The sequence below is a fragment of the Phyllobates terribilis genome, unplaced genomic scaffold, assembly GCF_046119375.1.
Source record: "Phyllobates terribilis strain yellow unplaced genomic scaffold, ASM4611937v1 Scaffold_5__5_contigs__length_657084704, whole genome shotgun sequence".
In the NCBI taxonomy this organism is placed as follows: Eukaryota; Metazoa; Chordata; class Amphibia; order Anura; family Dendrobatidae; genus Phyllobates; species Phyllobates terribilis.
This window is the reverse complement of record NW_027362765.1, coordinates 575,342,280-575,365,306: the sequence shown is the minus strand read 5'-3', so window position 1 is coordinate 575,365,306 and position 23,027 is coordinate 575,342,280. Positions and strand designations below refer to the sequence as shown.

Here is a 23,027-nt window from a genome sequence, read left to right as displayed (position 1 = left end):
TTTGATAACATTAGGTCGTCATTGCTTGCTGCTAGAGTTTCCATTGGGTGTTAGGGTATTCACCGAGTAACATGGGTGTTCGAGTCACATGCTTGCGTCTCCGCCCTACTTGTATCGCGGCTGTTAGACAGCCAAAAAAAAACATGCAGGGATTGCCTGCCATACACAGGCTATCCCCACATGTTTTATTTGGGTGTCTAACAATCACAAAACATGCGGGGCAGGGCTCGAGCTTGTAACTTGAGCACCAGAGATACTCTGTGCATACCCGAGCACCAGATGCAAATTCGAGTAGTGAGCACTTGCGCTCAACACTAGTCGTCATATCGTTGTCTTTTTTTTTTTTTACTTTTGACAAAAACCTAAGCCTAACCCTAACTGGAAAGAATGACAAAAATTTATTATTTTTTTATTTTATAATTTTTATATGACTAAAGGGATGACAAAGGACGGAGCAAGAGGGTCCGGGGATAGCAGAGGTTCTAGGGACAGGGGCTTGGGGGCTTCATTTCTGTCTTCTCTGACATGTATATCATGTCAGAAGAGAGAGTAATGATTGTAACAGCGGGCACACTTTTTTTTTGTCACTTGATCGCCGTTATTCATTGAGTAACGGTGATCGGGGACCGGAAAATCCGGCCCTGATCATGTTCTCCAGGGTCTCAGCTACCCTCACTAAGCTATAGGCTTATTCCCGAACGCCGTTTTCAAATGGCTGTTATGTTCTGCAATTTAGAACTAAGGAATAGGAGGGAAAAGCTGTCCTGCACTGAGACTCAGCTTAACCCTTCGCTGGGGTGGGTGCCCTATTCCTTGTGAATAGCCCCACCGAAACTCCTGCACTGAACTCAGACAAAGACCTGAAGGAAGGGGAAAGGGGTCCCTAAAAGATCTAAGGACTGGGAGCAAAAACAGGAAATCTCCTAACTGAAAAGTTATTTGCAGAAACGAAGATTAAAGAGAACAAAACTGGTGGAACAAGAAGTCCCAGGATATCAATTATCCAAAACACAAAGAACTTAACAAGGCAACTTAGCCAGAGAACAAGCATAACAACACTGATGTCCAGCAGGGAATGGGAGCCAGGTGCTGAGTAATAAAGAGTGAAGAGATCACGTGACCAAGACACCCAGCACCAGAGGAAAAGACTAGAAGCCAGCAAACCACAACAAGATGGCCGATAGTAAAACAACATAGATTCTAACAGTACCTCTCTTTTACGAGGATCCTCCGGTTCCTCTAGGCCGAGCCTTACCAGGAAATCTCCTGTGAAAAGCCTTAATTAGCCTTGGCGCCGAGACGTCCTCGGCCTTCACCCAGGAATTATCCTCGGGGCCGAAACCTCTCCAGGACACAATATACTGTAATCTCCCTCTATGCCACCTGAAATCTCAAATTCACCGTCCTCATCAACAGGAGGAACAGTAGGCTTCGCCTGCTTATCAGGCGTGTCCGCCTTCTTAAGTAACAACACATGAAACACAGAATTAATCCTCCAGGACGAGGGAATGCCCAACCTCACCGCTGCTGAGTTGACAATCTGAACCACTTTGAAAGGACACACAAATTTAGGCCCCAGTTTTTTAGATGGAATTTTCAAATGAAGATTCCTAGAGGACAACCAAGCCATATCCCCAACAGCAAACAAGGACTCCTTTCTTTTTTTGTCAAAATACCTTTTTGATCTCCTGTTAGCCTCTTTAAGGTTCAGGCATACACTGGTCCAAACTCTCTCCAAATCACCAGAAAAATTGTCCTCCTCCGGTACAGCAGCTCCAACTTTGGAAAATGGACCAAAAGATGGATACCTGCCAGTACAACAAAAAAAAGGAGAACAACCAGCCGAGGAAAAAGTATGATTATTAAGGGCAAACTCCGCAAGTGGTAGAAATTCTGACCACATTTCCTGATTGTCTGCCACAAAACATCTCAAAAACTGCTCGACATCCTGGTTCTTCCTTTCAGTCTGTCCATTGGACTGTGGATGATACTTCGACGAGAATGACAAATGAATTTTTAATCTGTCACAAAAAGCACGCCAAAAGCGAGCCACATACTGTGGCCCTCTATCGGAAGCAATGTCCGTGGGAACACCATGGAGCCTGACAATCTCCGCCACAAAAGCCTTAGCAAGAGTCTTGGCGCAAGGTAACTTGTTCAACGAAACCAGATGACACATTTTACTAAACCGGTCCACAACATCCCAGATGACAGAAAAACCCTGCGATAAAGGCAGATCGGTGATAAAATCCATGGCAAGGTGCGTCCATGGCTAACTAGGATCTTCAAAGGGGCACAGCAACCCCGCAGCCAGAGCATGAGAGGCCTTCGACCTAGCGCACACAGAACACTGACGCACCCACTTGATGACTTCCCTTTGCCACCCTGGCCACCAGAAACTCAGACCGATAGACTTCCTAGTTTCCGAAATCCCTGGGTGACCCGCCAACTGAGACTCATGACATTCAACAAACAACGCTCTCCTGAAGGCTCTAGGCACAAGCAATTTACCACACGGAGTGTTAGTTGGTGCCGCACTCTGAGCTCCTAGGATGCTATTCTCCAACTCAGAATCCAATGCGGCCACCACCACCCCTCTCTGCAAAATACACTCCTCCCTCTCAGCATTCACCGCTGGAGAGAAACTACGAGACAAAGCGTCAGCCTTAACATTCTTTGTCCCAGGGACAAAGGTTACGGAAAAATTGAACCGGGGAAAAAACAGTGCCCACCTAGCCTGACGGGCATTCAAACGTTTAGCTGTGTCCAGATAAATCAAATTCTTATGATCAGTGAAAACCTGTATAGAATGTCGAGTCCCCTCCAAAAAATTTCGCCAATGCTCGAACGCGAGTTTAATAGCCAACAACTCACGATTCCCAACATCATAGTTGAGCTCTGTCTCAGAAAATTTCTTTGAAAAGAAAGCACAGGGATGCACCCCATCCTCACCCTCCTGGGACAGAACTGCCCCTACGCCCATAGATGAGGCATCCACCTCAACCAAAAATGGCTTGGTCTCATCCGTCTGGATAAGAACAGGAGCAGAGCTGAATCTCTCCTTGAGATACTCAAAAGCTTCAATAGCCTCAGTGGACTATTGGACTGTATTAGCACCCTTCATGGTGAGATCAGTAATGGGTTTAGCGATGACAGAGAAATTCTTTATGAATTTCCTGTAATAATTGGCAAATCCCAAAAACCTCTGTACGGACTTCAAACCCTCAGGCCTCGGCCACTCCAGCACAACCTGAACTTTCACCAGTCTATCTCAAAACCATCACAAGAGACAAAGTAACCCAAAAAACTAATTTTCTGGACAGCAAACTGACACTTCTCCAATTTAGCAAAGAGTGTGTTATCTCTCAGTATCTGAAGAACTTCGCGGACTCTCTGCCAATGAGACTCAAGATCCGATGAATAAATCAAAATGTCATCCAGATAAACAATAACACTCCTACCAATCAAGGGTCTCAGAATGTCATTGATGAAATATTGAAAAAATGCAGGGGCGTTAGTAAGCCCAAAAGGCATCACCAAACACTCAAAATGACCTTCCGGGGTGTTAAAAGCTGTCTTCCATTCATCTTCGTCCTTCACCCACAGCAAATTATATGCCCCACGAAGGTCAATCTTAGAAAACCATTTAGCTCCAGTCAATTGGTTAAACAAATCTGGAATAAGTGGTAGCGGGTAAGGATTGCGCACCGTGATCTTATTAATCTCCCGAAAATCCAGACATGGCCTAAGACCCCCATCCTTCTTTTTGACAAAAAAGAACCCAACCGCCACAGGAGACTTAGAGGGTCTTATGTGACCTGAGGCTAAAAAAGTCTGAAGGTATTCTTTCAAAGCCTCCCTCTCGGGAATTGTCAAATTAAACAACCGACTCTTAGGAAGCTTAGCATCAGGGACGAAGTCAATAGCGCAATCATAATCTCTATGAGATGGTAAAGATTTCGACTCCACCTCCGAAAAAACACTCCAAAAATCCTGAATGGGTTCAGGTAACTCCCCCTTCACAACAGCCGCAATGTGAACATTACAACACTTACCATAACACCCCTGACCCCAGGATCTTATGGAACCAGACGACCAGTCCAGCAAAGGATTATGCACTTTTAACCAGGGCAAACCCAGGACGCCCGGGGAAGGCAACTTAGCAAGTACAAGTAAGTCAATCTGCTCCTGATGTTCCATATTCATAGTAAGCGGAAACCCAGTCACCTTTCCAAGAATGCTCCCATGCTCCAGGGGAGTATTATCAATCGCCACCACAGGAAAAGGAGATGACAAAGGTTCAGAACCAAACTTATACTTTTCAAGAAATTGTTGATCAATCAAATTAAGTGCAGAACCACAATCCACCATAACCTGAAACTCAATCGAACGACCCTGACAGGTGGTATTACCAGGAAAAAACACCCCAGCAAAACGTAAAAACGCAATGCGAACGGGAGTGTTATTTCTACTGACCATTTTTTTTTCTTTCCTTAAACGAACCTCGCATTGCTTTAAAAAATGATCAGCCTTACCGCAATACAAGCAAAGTCCCTCAGAGAACCCCCTGTCCCTCTCCTTGGAAACGGATGACATTTCCCCCACCTGCATAGGTTCCCCAGTGTCGGCAGGAATATTGTGAGAAACTGAATCCAGAAATACAGGAAACTTCTCCTCATTCTGTCTGGCCCTCAACCTTCTATCCACACGGATAGCTAACTGCATGGCAACTTGCAGAGTATCAGGTGCAGGGAATGCAATGAGCAAATCTTTAACTCTTTCACTCAAGCCTGGCAGAAACTGAAACTTGAGTGCAGGGTCGTTCCACCTGACCTCTGCAGACCATCGTCTGAACAGGGTGCAGTAACTCTCAGCATCAAGGGAACCCTGTTTGAGACGTCTGAGCTCTGCCTCAGCTGATGTAACCCGATCAGGATCATCATACAGCAAACCCATGGCATCAAAAAATGCCTCCACAGACCTCAAACAATGATCATCAGGAGATAAGGAAAACGCACAGATTTGAGATTCTTTACGCAATAGAGCCATAATAATCCCTACATGCTGTGGTTCTCTCCCAGAAGATCTAGGTCTGAGCCTAAAATACAACAAACAAGCATTTTTAAATGAAAAAAAAATCCTGTTGTTTCCCCGAGAAACACTCAGGTAATCCTACCTTAGGTTCTCCATTCTGTTGGGTATTTACTCACGTACTGCTGAAGACCGGCAACCTCCAGAGTCATTCCTTGCAAGCGTTGAGCAAGTTCCTGGATGGTACTCATACTGAAGAAAACCCAGGAAGAGGAGAGGAGAGAGGAAAAAAAACATTTTTTTGTTTTTTTAAACGGGGCTGGACATACTGTTATATTCTGCAACTTAGAACTAAGGAATAGGAGGGAAAAGCTGTCCCTGCACTGAGACTCAGCTTAACCCTACGCTGGGGTGGGTGCCCATATTCCTTGTGAATAGCCCCACCGAAACTCCTGCACTGAACTCAAACGAAGACCTGAAAGAAGGGGAAAGGGGTCCCTTAAAGATCTAAGGACTGGGAGCAAAAACAGTAAACCTCCTAACAGAAAAGTTAGTTGCAGAACCAAAGATTAAAGGGAACAAAACTGGTGGAACAAGAAGTCCCAGGATATCAATTATCCAAAACACAAAGAACTTAGCAAGGCAACTTAGCCAGAGCACAAGCGTAACAACACTGATGCCCAGCGGGGAATGGGAGACAGGTGCTGAGTAATAAAGAGTGAAGAGATCACGTGACCTAGACACCCAGCACCAGAGGAAAAGACTAGAAGCCAGCAAACCACAACAAGATGGCCAATAGTAAAACAACATAGATTCTAACAATGGCAATGAGGGAATAAGGCCCCTTAACAACCACCGTTTTAACGCTGATCGGCAGTTGTTAAGGGGTTAAACCATTCGAGTGTTGCTTTAGTAGTATGCTTTGGGTCATTATATTGTTGGAAGGTGAACCTCTGTCCCAGTCTCAAATCACTGACAGACTGAAACAGGCTTTGCTCAAGAATATCCCTGTATTTCACACCACTCATCTTTCCCTCTACTCTGACCATTTTCCCTGGCGCTGATAAACATCCCCACAGCATGATGCTGACACCACAATGTTTCATTGTGGGGATGGTGTTCTTGGGGTGATGAAATGTGTTGGTTTAGCACCAGACATAGCGTTTACCTTGGTGGCCAAAAAGTAAAATTTTGGTCTCATCTGACTATAGCATCGTCCTCTATACATTTGGGGAGTCTCCCACATGTCTTTTGGCAAACCCAAAATGAGCCTTACAACTTTTGTGAGTAAATAAAGGCTTTTTTTGCCTTCACCATGACAGCACCATACCGAGAGAGAGTATTTGCCCCCAGGAACAGTAAACCTACCCAAATAAAAGTGGCGGTACCTCTCCATTTGCTCCAGTGTGGTTTCCTATTCCAGAAAGAGGATACCTACAGTCCGGGAGAAAGAGGAACTTACCTGGGGAGATTCCACCTGGTGATGGTGTGGAATGTCCCCAGGTATTTTCCTCTTTCTCCCGGATCGGGAGGTGAGGCAGAGAGTGACGTCAGATGCCTAGTGACGCGGGGCACAGGCGCACAAATTCACCAGCCACTTCCGGGTTCAGAGGATGTGACCGGAAAAGTAGAAGGAGTGGATATTTTGGCAGTGGATGTGCAGCTACAAGTGCAGCATGGAAAATCCAGGTTTGCCTGGTGATGGAGATGTTCCGAAACCTACTCCTGACTAGGTAGTTCCGGGGCTTAGGCTGGGGTGAGTGATTTATTTTTAAACACATGCTGATTCTTGTAACCTGTTTTCAGGATAGGCCCAAGAAAGCAGTGACAAAAACAAAAAACAAGGAATGTGCCTCGTGCAGGGAAGCGTTACCCAAATCCTATACTAAAAGACTTTTGCCGCTCATGTATAGAAAGGCCAGGTGATGCAGCGTTATAAAACCACAGCCTCTAACATTGTGCCAAAAAAATAGCAGCCATGGTTTTTTCTAAGCAGCTGCCTAGCACTCTGAAAATGAAAATGGTGGAGGCCCACAAAACGGGACAAGGCTATAAGAAGATAGCAAAGTGTTTTCAAGTTGCCCATTCCTCAGTTCCAAATGTAATTAAGAAATTGCCGTTAACAGGAACAGTGGAGGTCAAGATAAGGTTTGGAACACCAAGCAAAATTTCAGTGAGAACTGCTTGTAGGAGTGCTAGAGAGGTAAATCAGAACCTCCCGCTTGACTGCAAAAGACCTTCCGAAACGTTTAGTAGACTCTGAAGTTGTGGTACATTGTTGTACTGTTCAGACACCTGTACAAATATGGCCTTCATGGAAGAGCCATCAGAAGAAAACCTCTACTGCATCCTCACCATAAAATTCAGCATCAGAAGTATGCAAAAGAACATCTAAACAAGCCTGATGCATTTTGGAAACAAGTCCTGTGGACCGATGGGGTTAAAAAAGAACTCTTTGGCCACAATGACCAAAGGTATGTGTGGAGAAAAAAGGGCACTGAATTTCAGGAAAAGAACATCTCGCCAACCATCAAGCATGGGGGTGGATCAATCATGCTTTGGGGTTGTGCTGCAGCCAATGGCATCGGGAACATTTCACAGTTAGAGGGAAGAATGGATTCTTCCCCCCGAGCTGGGGGGATGGGGTGCTGAGAGGTGCGAAGCTGCGGTGGACTCCTGCCTTTCAGAAAATGTTGTCGGAGTCCCCGCACTTCCCATTGTTTTCACGGCAGTGGACTTCGGGAAAATGGCAACTGGAGGTGGCACATGCGCAGATTGAGATTGAAATAGACGGGCATAGCTGGATCATAGGCCAGGCAGAATCCTCGGTGTCTACATCTGCCTCATTATAGGGAATCTTCCTTTTTGGGGTTCTTTCTGAATCACATATTTCAGAGATTTACATGGAAACCCTAGTGTAAGTGCTCAGCATAGAGCAGAGGATAAATATGCACCTAGCCTTACTGTGATCTTTGCTAGGCAGAACAAACAAATCAACAGCACATCAAGAATTGGTTTTAATAATTTTTTTTGCCTTTTCTTGTGCGGTATAGGTTATGAGACGACTTTATGCTTATGGTCAGTGTGATTACAGCGATAGCAGATTTATATTGGTTGTTATATTTGGCTGTTGTCACACACTAAACGTTTTTTTTTTTTATATAAAAATACGTTTTTGCATCGCCATATTTTGAGCTATAATTTTTCTATACTTCTGCTGACAGTCATGTGAAGGCTTGATTTTTGCGGTACGAGTTGACGTTTTTATTGGAACCATTTTTGGGCACATAACATTTTTTGATTGCCTTCTATTTCGATTTTTGGGAGAGAGAATGAACAAAAACCAGCAACTCAAATTGTTTTTTTTATGCTGTTCACCATGTGGTAAAAGTGATAAGGCAGCTTTATTTTTCGGATCCGTACGATTACAGAGATGCCACATTTATATAATTTTTTTATGTTTTGTCGCTTCTACACAATAAAAACAATTTTCTAGAAAAAATATTATTTTTGCATCACTTTATTCTGAGAGCTATAACTTTTTTATTTTTTCACTGATGGAGCTGTATGGCGGCTTGTTTTTTGCGTGACAAGATGACTTTTTCCGCAATACCATTTTTATTTATTTTATTCATCTTTTTGATCGCGCTTTATTCTACTACTTTTTTCAGCTGTATGATGACACACCATAGTTTTTTGCCACGTTTTTTATTTCTTTTTATTTTTTACTGAGTTCACTGTAGGGCTTAACTACTGTGACAATTGTATAGCTCAGGTTGTTCCGGATGCGGTGATACCAAATATATAAAGTACTTTTTTTTTGTTTATTTTTGTTTTTACATAAATGCATGTTTATTGGTGTAATATTTTTTGCTCTTTTATTTTATGTTTTTTTTCATACTTTTTTCAATCATCTTCTTAACTTTTTTTACTTAGTCCATCTATGGGACACTAACTTTCATTAGTCTGATCAATAGTCTCATGCATTGCCATGCACCAGCACTGCAATGCATGAGACCTGTGATATAACACAGGAAGATTGCCTGTTAGACCCTGCCTATGGCTGGGTATAACAGGCCACCGTACCTGGCACACCAGGAGGTTATTGTTTGATCTCCGGGTGCCATGACAACCATTGGCTCCCCGTAATTGCATCATGGGGTTGCTGAGGGGGGCAAGAGAGGGTGCCCATTCCCTCACATAACCTTCCAAATAGAGGGTTAATCAGCAAGGGTCAGTGCTTACACCAGCCTTGGCAGTTACCACAGGAGCTCAGCTGTCACTTGAGCCGAGCTCCGGCGGTGATCATGCAATGAAGTGCTGATTGATTACAGCGATCAGAGAGTGGGGACCGATGAAATGGGTCCCAACATCTCTGTCCGTGTCAGGCACGGAGCTGTCACTGTGTGTTTTCACACAGTGACAGCTTAGTCATGACTGACATAGTACGTCATGATGTGGGAAATGACACCTGCTCGTGACGTGCGATGTCCAACATTTGTCGTAAAGGGGTTAAATATCTGTTTCTGATTCCTAGGCTTGTAAAGAAGAAATTGAATACATGTATTTAATTACAAGTTAAGGAAGCATTATGTGGTCAGTCTCAGAGGGGATCACATTAATGGTTAACCTAATGCAATGAGTACAGCGTAAAATAATTAAATTGCTACATGGAATTTGAAACTACATAGTTGACCTCTAAATGTACACAACACATAAGGGAATATTGGCAAGTTATAAGAGTTGATTCTCTTAATTTAAATAGGACCTTTCACCAGTTTGAACATGATAAACTGGCCACATTAGCATTTGACGCTACAGAGCTGAATAAAACGTTTGTACTTTTTAATTTCACATCTCCGTTGTGCAGATATTAGCTTGTACAGATTCAAATTTTTGCTAAGACCAGGGGACGTTTGCAGAAATTCGTCTCTGGGGGCATTGACTTTCTCGCCTGCATGACATTGTCCAATCATAAGCAGGAGGCGTCATGCAGGGAAATGCATGTTCTTCTTTCCTTCGTGTGTTGCTGCCTGCTCATGATTGGTCTGCATTCATACAGGGAGTATAAGCACACTCTCCAGTGAAAACTGTCTGATAACAACCACTTGGACTTAACTTTTTTTTTCTCTTTTTTTAACTCATTTGTGATTCCTAATATCTCCGCAACAAGGCGAAAAAAAAAGTTGTAAGCCACTTTTACATCGTGTGTCCGGTTCAACATGAAAAATTTGGTGAAAGCTCCTCTTTAAACTCCGTGAACACCAATTTTGGGCCGATTCGAAGATCCTGAGTTGTCAATTTATCACTTATAGACTTTATCAAAGAGGTTTCCCAGTATGTCCCTCCGAACAGCACACCAGGAGGTAGTCTTTTTTTGACCTATGACTGGACAGGATCACAGAAAGTTTAAAAGGCACCTCCACCCTCCAGTGTTTTTCCTGTCCCCACAGGATATAGTCACATGAGAGGTGATCCTAGAGTGAAGATACCTTATCCTGTGGAGCTTCATTGTATGAACTCCTGGGCATTGAGGTTGTCCCGACTGTTACCTATCCGGGTGGTGGAACTTCTGTGCTGCGGTGCAAGGAGGGGCGTGACTAAGTATCCACTCAGCCCGACCAAGGTCACACGGCGGCTCAGTCGACTCCGTGAACCAGGAGGGAACCGAGCAGAGGGACCAGGTGTCACTCTGGGACCGACCTTGTATGAGAGCAGGTGACTCCCACGGGTCAGAAGGCAGGAACTTACCGGTACAGCGGATGAGCTTCGGCAGGCGAGCTGACAGGTGGTCCGGGTAACAAGCAGGCTGATTAGGCAGATAGTCAGGCGAGTGTTCCAGGTAGGCAAGTTGGTGGGCACAACAGGTAGCTGGCAGGTGCTTCCAGGTAAGCAGACAGGCACAGCAGATAGCTGGCAGGTGCTTCCAGGTAAGCAGGCAGGCATGGCAGGTAACAGGCAGGTGCTTCCAGGTAATGCAGGCAGGTGGGTGCTTCCAGGTATTGCAGGCTGGTGGGCACGGCAGGTAACGGGCAGGTGCTTCCAGGTAATGCAGGCTGGCGGGCACGGCAGGTAACAGGCAGGTGCTTCCAGGTAAAGCAGGCTGGCGGGCACGGCAGGTAACAGGCGGGTGCTTCCAGGTAAGCAGGCGGGCGGAGCCCATAGACAGATTGGCGGACTGGACTGTAGACAGACTGTCGGGCTGGAGAGTAGTCAGGCTGGCGGACTGGACTGAAGATCAGACTGGTGGACAAAACTGACTTGCAGAGGACCTGAGGGCTGAAGCAAAGTAAGAATCACAAAGCAACAACCTTGCACGGGCACCTCCATATTGGAGGAGGTGCCTTTTATAGGGAAAGTCCTCCGGCCATTGGCCGGGGACTTTTTAGGACGGCGCGCGCACAGAGCCAGGGAAGTTGCGTGCACCAGCAGCAGCTGCAGGGAGGCCGGAAGACGCCGGAGCAGGACCGCTGCGGTAAGGGGGGCGGCGTCTCTGCCTAGCAGGGGACAGAGACGCCGATGCTACACCGGCTTTCCCTTCCCTGCTAAGCAGTCCGGGCCTGATCATATAGAATCATAGAATGGTAGAGTTGGAAGGGACCTCCTGGGTCATCTGGTCCAACCCCCTGCTCAAAGCAGGATTCACTAAATCATCTCAGACAGATGTCTGTCCAGCCTCTGTTTGAAGACGTCCATTGAAGGGGAACTCACCACCTCTCGTGGCAGCCTGTTCCACTCATTAATCACCCTAACTGTCAAAAAGTTTTTTCTAATATCTAATCTGTGTCTCCTCCCATTTAGTTTCATCCCATTGCTTCTAGTCTTTCCTTGTGCAAATGAGAATAAAGATGATCCTTCTACAATGTGACAGCCCTTGACATATTTGTAGACAGCTATTAAGTCTCCTCTCAGTCTTCTTTTTTGCAAGCTAAACATTCCCAAATCCTGCAACCGTTCCTCATAGGACATGGTTTGCAGACCAGTCACCATTCTGGTCGCTCTTCTCTGAACTTGCTCCAGTTTGTCTATGTATTTTTTAAAATGTGGTGCCCAAAACTGTACACAGTATTCCAGATGAGGTCTGACCAAAGAGGAGTAAAGACCGATAATGACTTCACGTGATCTAGACTGTATGCTTCTGTTAATACATCCCAGAATTGTATTTGCCTTTTTTGCTGCTGCATCACACTGTTGACTCATGTTCAGTCTATGATCTATTAGTATACCTAAGTCTTTTTCGCATGTACTGTTGCTTAGCTCTATTCCTCCAATCTGTATATGCTTTTTTCATTTTTATTGCCCAGATGTAGTACTTTGCATTTTTCCCTGTTAAAAACCATCTATATGTATATAGAGGATTGTCCCTGTCGCTGTTGCAGTCCGGGTGTACAAATATCACTGAAAATATCTTGTGTTGTTCCCTCATCTATTTGCACATGGCAGTAGGATCACATTTTGGGCCTTTATTTTCTACAGGCTTAGTGAGCTCAAGTTTGATGGCTTGTCCTGGTTACAAAAATTTTTTTTTTGTACACAGTTTATCTGCACTAATGACTTTTGTATAGAGGCAGTTTCAAATCTTGTGGGAAAGGGTTCTTCTTACCAGCCCCCTGAGTTTTACCAAGGATCTGTGTTAGCCAGCCTCGGATATAACAAATCAGTGCATGATTTTCTTCCTATATGTCCAGTATGTATATGGCACAACCGGTGGTAAGAGCATTCATGCATTTAAGCCACTTTCTTCAATTCCAGTCTCCAAACTCCCTGTGTCATTAACATCGGTATCACAAGAGTGATGATCCACGTGGTGTCATAATGAACCCAGCATTGGTAATGGCAGTGGATGTTACCTGCCAGACTGCATAGTTCCTTAGTTTCCATAGCGTCCGGCCCCATACTTGAGGCCTAGAGATTTAAGGATTCAAAATAGACGTCTGTGAACTGCTGGGTGTGTAATATATAAGCATCCCAATGCATTGTCCATTTATCCATATGCTAAAGATTATTGGTTTGGTCTTCTGGCAATCCAGGACCTCTGTCCTGCAGGACTCCTTGTTCTATGGTAAGCTGGTCTGTAACCAAGGTTTAGTCTGAGCCCAGGAGGACCGGTGAAGGAATAGTCCTGTGTTATTAAGCACATGCACTTTTCTTATCGGTCTGTAACAGTCTTCATTGCATTTGTGGCAGTGGCTATCACCATACTTTTATTGTGCAATAGGAGATGTTTAAGGTCTATTCCATGGCTGCTGTGTTTATAAGTATAATTCATCTAACAATCGATGCAGTTCATTATTGGTGTTGGTGAACAACAGGGGAGTGTCTCACTCTCTCCGTTTCTGCTGTATAATTTGTATACCACATTTATACTGAATATTTGGCATTATAGACATATACCAGGCACTCACTACAGTGATTTATCTTTGCAGATTTCTATAATTGTCTATATTTTCTTCTGATCTTACAGATCGTTTCTATAGCCTGGTTCTTGCCCGGCACTTTGGTCCTTTAGGGCTTCTGTGGCTATTTGTCTGGTACTACTCCTGGTGTGCTGTCCGGAGGGACGTACTGGAAAAAGGGAATTAGACCTACCGGTAATTAGGTTTCCAGGATTCCCTCAGGACAGCACTCTTATTTCCCCTCCCTTAGGTTTATCTTTAGGCTTGCACAAGATCGATCTTCCTGCAGATATTTCATTCATCGTGTCACCATGGCTCTGGATCGAGCTTATCTAGTGGCTCATTTATACCATTTGCATCCATCTTTCGGTGGTACTTTGAAAAACACTGGAAGTTGTGGGTGGGTGGGGCATTTTAACCTCTGTGATCCTATCCAGTCATAGGTCAAGGAAGGACTGCCTCCTGGTGTGGAAAACGAATTGCCTTTATGTCTATGTCGCGGGTGTATCAGAGGTGACAGACAGTCGCTCTGTAATTGGTTACAGGAGATCTCTACGTTTGGCATTACAAACATCTTCCTAGAGGCTGGCTGTCTCTAACACCCAGCAGCTACCTCCCTCTGGCTAATTAGCTCCATGGCCTGGGTGTATAAATACCTGGTGTGTCTGAGAAAGAGGTTTTTACTTGTGAGGCTTAGCAAGAGCAGTACTTCGTCCTCTCTGGAGCTCGAGGCCGTGTGCGCATTTGTTTGGAGTCATCTAAAGCCAAGCAATTCCTCCCTGTTTGTCTACCCTTGTTGTCTATAGAGTTTAGTGGAGATCGACTAGTGCTCATCTCCTTCCTTCCCTAGCCTTAGCCATACACCAGGGAAAGTCAGGGCGAAGCACGTGTGCAGCGATTGGTGAAGAGACAATATAGGGATGGTAGTTGAGACAGGCTGACACTAGACCAGACTAGGAGGTCTCCACTCCCCCCTTTCCCTAGTGTCTGGGGTTCCTTTCCCTCTTCCCTCTGTGTTGCACTAAGTCTTTCCCACACCTTGCGTGACATTATCGCCGGCGAGCACGTTTTGAAAAGGAAAAAAAGAAAGGGAAACTGACATTTTGGGGTTTTTTCTTCTATGTGTTTTTGGGTGTGGACCTTTTTTTTTTTCTTCCTTTTTCCTTTGGTATGGGTTCAGTTGCAGAGCGGCTGCACAGGCTGTCTCTGCAGGTGAATGACCTCCCCGGTGAGGCTTAGCAGCAGTATACAGCAGCTACAGGTTGCCAATATGGGTGTCTTGGCTGGCAGGCCTGCCCAGCCTGAACTCAAGGTTGCACTCCCAGACAGGTTTTCTGAAGGTAGGGACAAGTTTTTTGTGTTCAAGGAGGCCTACAAATTGTATTTTAAGCTTCGTCCCTATTGCCCCGGAAATGAGGAGCAAGGGGTTGGAATTATGATCTCTCTACTGCAGGGCGATCCTCAATCCTGGGCGTTTTCTTTACCGCAGGACTCGTTTTGTCTCCAGTCTGTGGTGGGTTTTTTCATGGCCCTGGCCCATATCTATGATGATCCCGACCGAGTCGCCTTGGCTGAGTCTAGGCTACGTTGCCTTCAGCAGGGAAATCGATCAGTGGAGACGTACAGATCTGAATTCCATGGATGGTCAACGGATTCCAAATGGAATGACTCAGCCCTTAGAAGTCAATTTTGTAAGGGGCTTACTGAAAGGTTAAAAGATGCCTTGGCAGTATATGAAACCCGTCAGTCCTTGGAGGCTGTCATGTCTTTGGCCATACATCTTGATAGACGCCTTCAGGATAGACGGGTGAGACCACCTTCTCCGGGGCCTTCTTGTCTGGGTTGTGTACCTCTGCCAGGTGAGCGGTCTGGGGATGAACCAGTACTGGGGGAGGAGAAGGAACCCATTCAGTTAGGGGGTGTCTCTGCATCATACATCGCCCCGGAGATTTGCAAGAAAAAAGGCATATGTTTTTTTTGTGGGAAAAATGTACATTTTGTTGGGACCTGTCCTTCAATTTCTAAACAAAAGGTAACTCTTGGTAGTCTGGAGTTGCATAAACAAAGGATTCATTTGTGGCCCCACGCAGTTCCCGCTTTGTCCTGACAGCAGAGGTGGTGCTAGAGAGCAAAACCGAGAAAATTTCTGTGTTTGTTGACAGTGGAACCGAAGTCAGCATGGTGGATGCTGAGTTTGAGAAAACTCATGGTCTTGCTTGCTGTACTTTAGATAAACCTATTTCCATTTTCGCCATCGACTCAGCGCCACTTACACAGAAAGCATTTACTCAGATTGTACATAATGTAAAACTGAGGGTGGGGTCAGTTCATTGTGAAATAATCCCTTGCTATGTTCTGGACAATCTTCCCACACCGATTGTCTTGGGTATCCCTTGGCTTGTTAAACATAATCCGTTGGTGGATTGGCAAGCCGGGAAGATTATTGAATGGGGAGATTACTGCCATGAGAACTGTTTAGATATTTCCCTTGCTACTGTCTCTACGGAACTATTACCTACTTTTCTGTCTGGTTTTGAGGACGTTTTTCTGAGAGGGGGTGTCAGGATTTGCCTCCTCATCATGCTTATGACTGTCCTATTAACCTGACCCCCGGAGCTAAACTACCGAAGTCCAGACTGTATAATCTTTCTTGCCCTGAGAGACAAGCCATGAAGGATTTCATTGCGGAACGTCTGGAGAAGGGACATATCAGACTCTCATCTTCGCCCGTGGCGGCAGGGTTCTTCTTTGTGAAGAAAAAAGATGGCGGTCTACGTCCCTGTTTAGATTTCCAGGAATTAAATCAAATTACCATCCGTGATCCATACCCTCTTCCTCTGATTCCTGATTTGTTCAGCCAGGTTGGAGCCTACAACCTGGTTAGAATCAGAGAAGGGGACGAATGGAAAACAGCGTTAAATATCCCGGAAGGACATTTTGAGAGTCTGGTTATGCCTTTTGGTTTCACCAATGCACCTGCGGTATTCTATCATTTAATAAATGACATGTTCTATCATTTGGTGGGGAGGTTTGTGGTGGTCTATTTGGATGATATTTTGGTTTACTCACCTGATTTTGAGACACATCAGAGGCATGTTAAGCTGGTGCTCCAGATATTAATGGATAACAAACCTTAAACAAACTTTATGCCAAACTGGAAAAATGTGTTTCCGCTATTCCGGAGGTGCAGTTTTTGGGGTACTTGTTGTCATCTTCCGGTTTTCGGAGGGATCCAGAGAAGATCCGTGCAGTCCTTGACTGGGATCGTCCCAAGAACCTGAAGGCTCTACAACATTTTTTGGGCTTTACTAATTTTTACCGGAAATTCATCCAAAATTATTCTGTGATAGAGAAACCCCTTACTGACATGACTAAGAAGGGGTCTGATTTTTCCATATGGTCGGATGCTTCCCTCCAGGCTTTTTCTTCCTTAAAGAATCATTTTTCCACTGCACATATACTCAGACAACCCAATGTTTCTCAACCCTTTATTGTGGAGGTTGATGCGTCGGATGTCGGGGTTGGGGCTGTGTTGTCTCAGGGTTCATCCCCTGGTAAATGGCATCCATGCGCCTTCTTTTGTAAAAAATTGTCTTCGGCTGAGAGAAATTATGACGTGGTAATAGGGAGCTTTTGGCGATCAAATTGGTGTTCGAGAAATGGTGACATTGGCTGGAGGGGGCTGTCCATCCTATTACTGTTATTACTGACCATAAGACCTGTCATATCTCCAGTCAGCTAAACGTCTCAACCCTAGGCAAGCCAGATGGTCCCTGTTTTTTACTAGGTTCAATTTTGTTGTCACTTTTCATCCAGGGGTCAAAAATGTCAAGACTGATGCTTTGTTCCGGAGCTTCCCTGGTGTTGGTGACCATGAGAACCCTGCCCCGATATTACAAAAAGGGGTAGTCATTTTGGCATTTTATCCTGAAATGGAGGGTGAGGTGTTGGAGGCACAGGGGGACGCCCCTGCCTCCTGCCCTTCAGGAAACTTATTTGTACTGTCTAATCTGCGCCGCATTGTAATTAAGGAACATCATAACTCTGTGTTTGCTGGGCATCCAGGTGGTAAGGCGACCACGGACCTCCTCTCTTGTCGTTTTGGGTGGCCAGCTGCTTGTAGTATTTGTTCGCGTTCTAAGGTTTCGCATTCCCATCCTTCTGGTACTCTTCTTCCGCTACCTATCCCTATTAGGCCATGGACACTCTTGTCTATGGATTCTATTACTGACCTACCGGTTTCTGCATGCAAAACGATGGTTTTGGTGATAGTAGATAGGTTCAGTAAAATGGTTCATTTTTGTCACATTGCCTTCGCTTCCAAATGCCAATACACTTGCTCAGATGTTCATAAATATAATTGTGAAGCTTCACGGGGTTCCCTCTGATGTTGTGTGAGATCGGGGGACCCAGTTGTTTCCAAGTTCTGGAAGGCATTCTGTTCTCGACTGCGGATGCAGCTGTCCTTTTCCTCTGCCTTCCACCCTCAATCAAATGGACAGACCGAGCATGTCGCAGAATTTGGAGACCTACCTCAGGTGTTTAGTTTCTGAAAATCAGGCATCCTACCTACCGCTGGCAGAATTTGCCATTAATAATCATCGTCAAGAATCCACTGGCAGGTCACTGTTCTTCGGTGCATACGGTTATCACCCACAGTTTGGTACCTTTAGTGGGGGGGGGGCTTCAGGAGTTTCTGAGCAGGAACGGTTTGCTTTGTCGCTCTCCTCGGTATGGCAGGGTGTGCTGAGTAATTTAAAGATCATGGCAGATAGGTATAAATGTATGGCTGACAGAAAACGCTTTCCAGGTCCGGACCTGAATGTGAATGACTTTGTGTGGTTGTCTACCAGGAATATAACATTGAAAGGTCCTTCTTGGAAGGTGGGACCTAGGTTTATTGGTCCCTATAAAATAACCACCATCATTGACCCAGCAGCGTTTCGTCTTGAACTTCCTCAGGCCCTTAAAATCCACAACGCGTTCATAGGTCCTTACTTAAAAATATGTGGAACCTCTTGAGCCCTCGCCTCTACCACCGCCCCCCAGTAATGCTTGGTGGTAATCTGGAGTTCCAGATTTCGAGGATTGTAGATTTTCGTCTACAACGTTTTTCTCTACAATACTTGGTGCACTGGAAAGGCTATGGTCCAGAGGAGAGGATGTGGGTTTCAACGTCAGAAGTTAACGCTCCCAGATTGGTTCGCTCATTTTACATCTCTTTTCCTAAAAAACCCGGTCCTGAGTGTCCGGAGGCCACTCATGGGGGGAGGGGTACTGTTACGGGTGTGTCAGAGGTGACAGACAGTCGCCCTCCAATTGGTTGCAGGAGATATTTGGCACTACTAACATCCTCCTAGAGGCTGGTTGTCTCTAGGACCCAGCGGCTACTTCCCTCTGGCTAAGTAGCTCCCTGGCCTGGGTGTATAAATACCTGGTGTGTCTGAGAGGGAGGTGCCGGTGATATTCATTTCTACTTGTGAGGCTTAGCAAGAGCAGTACTTCATCCTCTCTGGAGCTTGAGGCCGTGTGCGCATTTGTTTGAAGTCGTCTAATGCTAAGCAATTCCCCCCCTATTTGTCTACCCTTGTTGTCTATAGAGTTTAGTGGAGATCGACTAGTGCTCATCTCCTTCCTTCCCTAGCCTTAGCCATATGCCAGGGAAAGTCAGGGCGAGGCACACGTGCGGCGATTGGTGAAGAGCCAATATAGGGATGGTAGTTAAGACAGGGTGACACTAGACCAGACTAGGAAGTCTCCACTCCCCACTTTCCCTAGTGTCTGGGCTCCCTTTCCCTCTTCCCTCTGTGTTGCCTTGAGTGACAGTCTAATTCCCTTTTTCCACCCCTTCCTTTTACTGTATCTTTGTTTAAAGTGTTGTCGGTGCACAACTGCTGTAAACTCTCCTAAAAGGAAATTGTGGACAATTCCTTTAACACAATATATAACAACATTTATCTTTATTAGATCTTTCATATCTAATAGTAATGATATGAATTTGAAATTCACCTCAAATATGAATACTCATGGTATCAATTTTTTGGACATCACTTTAGAAGGACACCTCATGCGGGGCATACAGATCTCCCCATATACCAAAAATACTGACGTTAATTCCACCTTGTTGGCGACTTCATGCCATCCCCCTCACGTAGTCAGGAATGTGCCAGTGGGAGAAATGATCAGAGTCAAAAGGAATACTTCAGACTCCACATTATGGAAGCAGGAATCTGTGAATATGTGCAATAAATTGCATCGTAGGAATTATCCAAAATGGATGCTGGATCTGGCGAGTGCAATAGTGGGTAATATAGATAGAGAAGACCTGCTAGTGGATAATGAGGGCAGAAAGAAGGAATTTACTGCACAAGACATAGACAGAATTTCATTTTCTACTAACTATAGCATTGAATTCAAAGAGATTAAAAACATCATACAAAGAAATATCCCAATGTTGTTGCAGGATAAAAAATTAAATGAGATATTAAAAACACCTATCAACTATGGAGCCCAAAAAAAACCTTCACTAGGTGACATGCTCTCTCCCACATTATTCTCCACTAATAAATCCCCTACATCTACTTGGCTAAGAACCATGGGTTTCCGTAAATGCGGCCATACGAAGTGCACGTGTTGTAACTTTGTAGTCAGAACTGATAAATTCACCTCCCTAGTCACTAACAAGGAATATAACATTAAATCATATTTAAACTGCAACACTGCGTTTGTGTTTTATCTGATTACATGTACGGCATGCAACCTGATGTATGTGGGGTGCACGACAGGGTCATTAAAAATACGCACGAGAAGGCATATTTCTGATGCCAATAACAAATTAAGGGTTAAAAGTTCTGCAGTCTCCAAACACTTTATTGACCACCACAATGGCGATACCAGCACATTTAAAATTGTAGCTATTGAAAAAGTCCATAGACCTGCTCACGGGGGTGATCATAAAAGGAAACTTATCAATAGGGAGTCTTGGTGGATATGTGTGTTAAAAACACGGATACCACAAGGTATGAACATGCGCCAAGATATTATACACCATTATGAGTAAGATCTGTATATTTGACTTTGATTGTAGATATATTTTTATTTATTTGTATATTTTGTATGTGTTTTTATTGGATCTAATTCTATATACACGTGCTTATACATATATGAATGTTGTTTGCAGTGATTCCACAATATAGAGATTTTGACCATGAGAAAACTTCACCCAAAAGGGTTAAATGGTGAACAGATGGTGAATGAGTGATTAGAGCTGCATTCCTTCAGGACATGACCTGTATATAGTTTGTCTAGTTTTAGTTTAGAGGTATGTATGCAATGACGTAAGTGTCTGAAACGCGTATGCGATTACTCTGTCTGGAGTCTGTCTGTTTATGGATTTGAAAATAAAGAAGAATTTTTTTATGAGGACCCAGTCCTGGATGTACCTTCCTTTTCTCTTCATTGTTCCTTTCTATACTACAAGACGTCCATGCAGAGGAGATCCTTAGTCCATGGGTCAGCTGAATACCAGGTTACCGAAAGGTTTCCTATGACTTTCATAACATTTATCTTTATCCCCCTGTCACCCAACACTGGGTGCCTTGTTGCAGCCATGTATATTTCACTGCAAAATTCTGCAGCGTTTCAGAGGAAACATAGGTTTGCAAAGGTAACCAGGGATTATAAGTCTCAAATGACGAGTCTTAGGTTGGTCGCACTTGGGTTTCTTCCTATAGGCACACATATGGAGAGACCTGTCAGTCTAGGTGAGCAGGACGTGGGAAACCACCAGGGACCTGCCTTCCCCTAGGTATCCAAGAGCATAGTCCCCAGTTGGCTTTTGAAAGTTAATTTTCTCTGAAAGAACCTTGAATGAGAACAATTTGGTCATTTGTCTGTTAAATGGCCATAGTGTGAATGCACATGACTCGCCCCCTGGGCCGTGGGGCACGCGGATCCGGGCGATAGGGGAACGATGGGGGTAGTAGTAGTGGCGGCCCGGTCCCGCGGCTCAGGGTGGTCAGGCCAATGGTAGTCTGCTATGCGCTCCAAATAATGTCCGACTACGCCACCCGTGGATTGCGGTTATTAGGAACCGCCGCTGCAAGGCAGTCCGCTGGGGCTGATGATGGGTGCAGCTGAGGTGATGTGACTCCCCACGGGAAGAGTGCAGCCCCAGGGCAGTGTAGTGGATGTTGGGAGTGATGGTAGTGCGGGTCCCGGTGCTGATAGTGCTGGAGGCGCGAAGGAGCACACAGACAACAAGTTACAGTCCAGGGTCTTTACTCACAGTTCGTTTGTTCCAGGTCACTTCGGCCAGCAGTGACCGCCCGAGCCGTGCTGCATCCACCAGGTGAGGGTTCGGTCAACTCCCAGGCAGTTCAGGAGCATGGCACAGGACCCCCTTTTATCCTTTCTCTGGCCTGCCTCACCAGTGACCCACTTTTGTCCAGCTGCCGCGGACCTGTGCGGTTAAACGTGGGCCCCGTCCTCCGCTGTCCTATATGGTGCCTTCCTAGCAGGTTTGATGAGGTGTCGCACCAATATATGATCACGACGACCGGTCTTTGGCTGAGGGTTGTTTCTCCTCCACCAACTTGGGATCCGGTACCCTTAATCTGCCTGACCCTGCACCCTGGATTCTCGTGGGTTCTTAGGGTCCCTTCCACCTTCTTGTTCCTGAGCCCTTCTGTTTCTCTGTCTCTCCTTCTTTGCAGTTCCTTTCTGTTTCTGTTCCTTTCTCTTGGAGCTGAGATGAGCCAGAATCTCAGCTCCCCTTCACCTCCTCCTCGGCCTCTTCTCCAGGCCCACTTCTCCTTCTCCTCTCAGGCCCCGGCCTCTTCCCTAGGCCTGCCTCTGGAGCAGCACTCAGCCTGAGCTGCTGCTCCCTGTCTTCTCCTCTCCACAGAACTGAATACTGTTCTAAGATGGTGCCCACCTTTTATACCTCCCTCTAGCCATGAGCCCAGGCGACCAGCAACCAATGGGCTCCTACCTACGGTCAGAAACCGCCCCCTATCTGCCCCTACAGCACTGGGTGTTCTACCCCCCTCCCCACTCCAGACAGGGACATAGTCGGTCGTGCCTGCACTTCTGTCTTGTGGGAGCACCGTTGAGCTGTCCCCCGGAAATGGGGTGTGTGTGCTGTATGCAGCTAACTGAGCCCTGGTCCATACTCCATCCTTACCTGGGAGTGGAATATCACACCTCTGGACTGAGGTGCAATACCCCTGTAGCGGCCGAACCCTCGGGGCGCTACACACACCTACACAAGTTTTGCTTTAGTTTTTTATACTTTGTACACAAAGAGGCATGGCTCCCCCTTTTTGGGCTTTTTATCCTCTCTATATAGCTTTCCACGGGCAGGTGCAAAACAGTCAGACCTGGGTACTGCTATGCCCCCATCTATTTTGACACAGTGGGAAAGATTTTACTCTCTTTTGATCAAAGTAGGGTACTTAGTTGGCACTATGTTATTTACATGTACTATTACTATTTAATTACTGTAGAGTATTTGCTTATTTTGTTTTTATTCTAGGTTCATTCTGTTAAATAGCCACAGCGTAACGTGTTCCGGCTAATTTCTTTGGTTTTGCTTGAATT

At 45.3% G+C, this 23,027-nt stretch overlaps 1 protein-coding gene across 1 annotated transcript in view; it reads left to right on the top strand.

The window, feature by feature from the left end:
- The window catches only part of CUNH10orf53 (chromosome unknown C10orf53 homolog), a 90,273-nt gene that overhangs the window by 46,893 nt on the left and 20,353 nt on the right, over window positions 1–23,027 (top strand). The gene's annotated exons all lie outside the window — the stretch shown is intronic.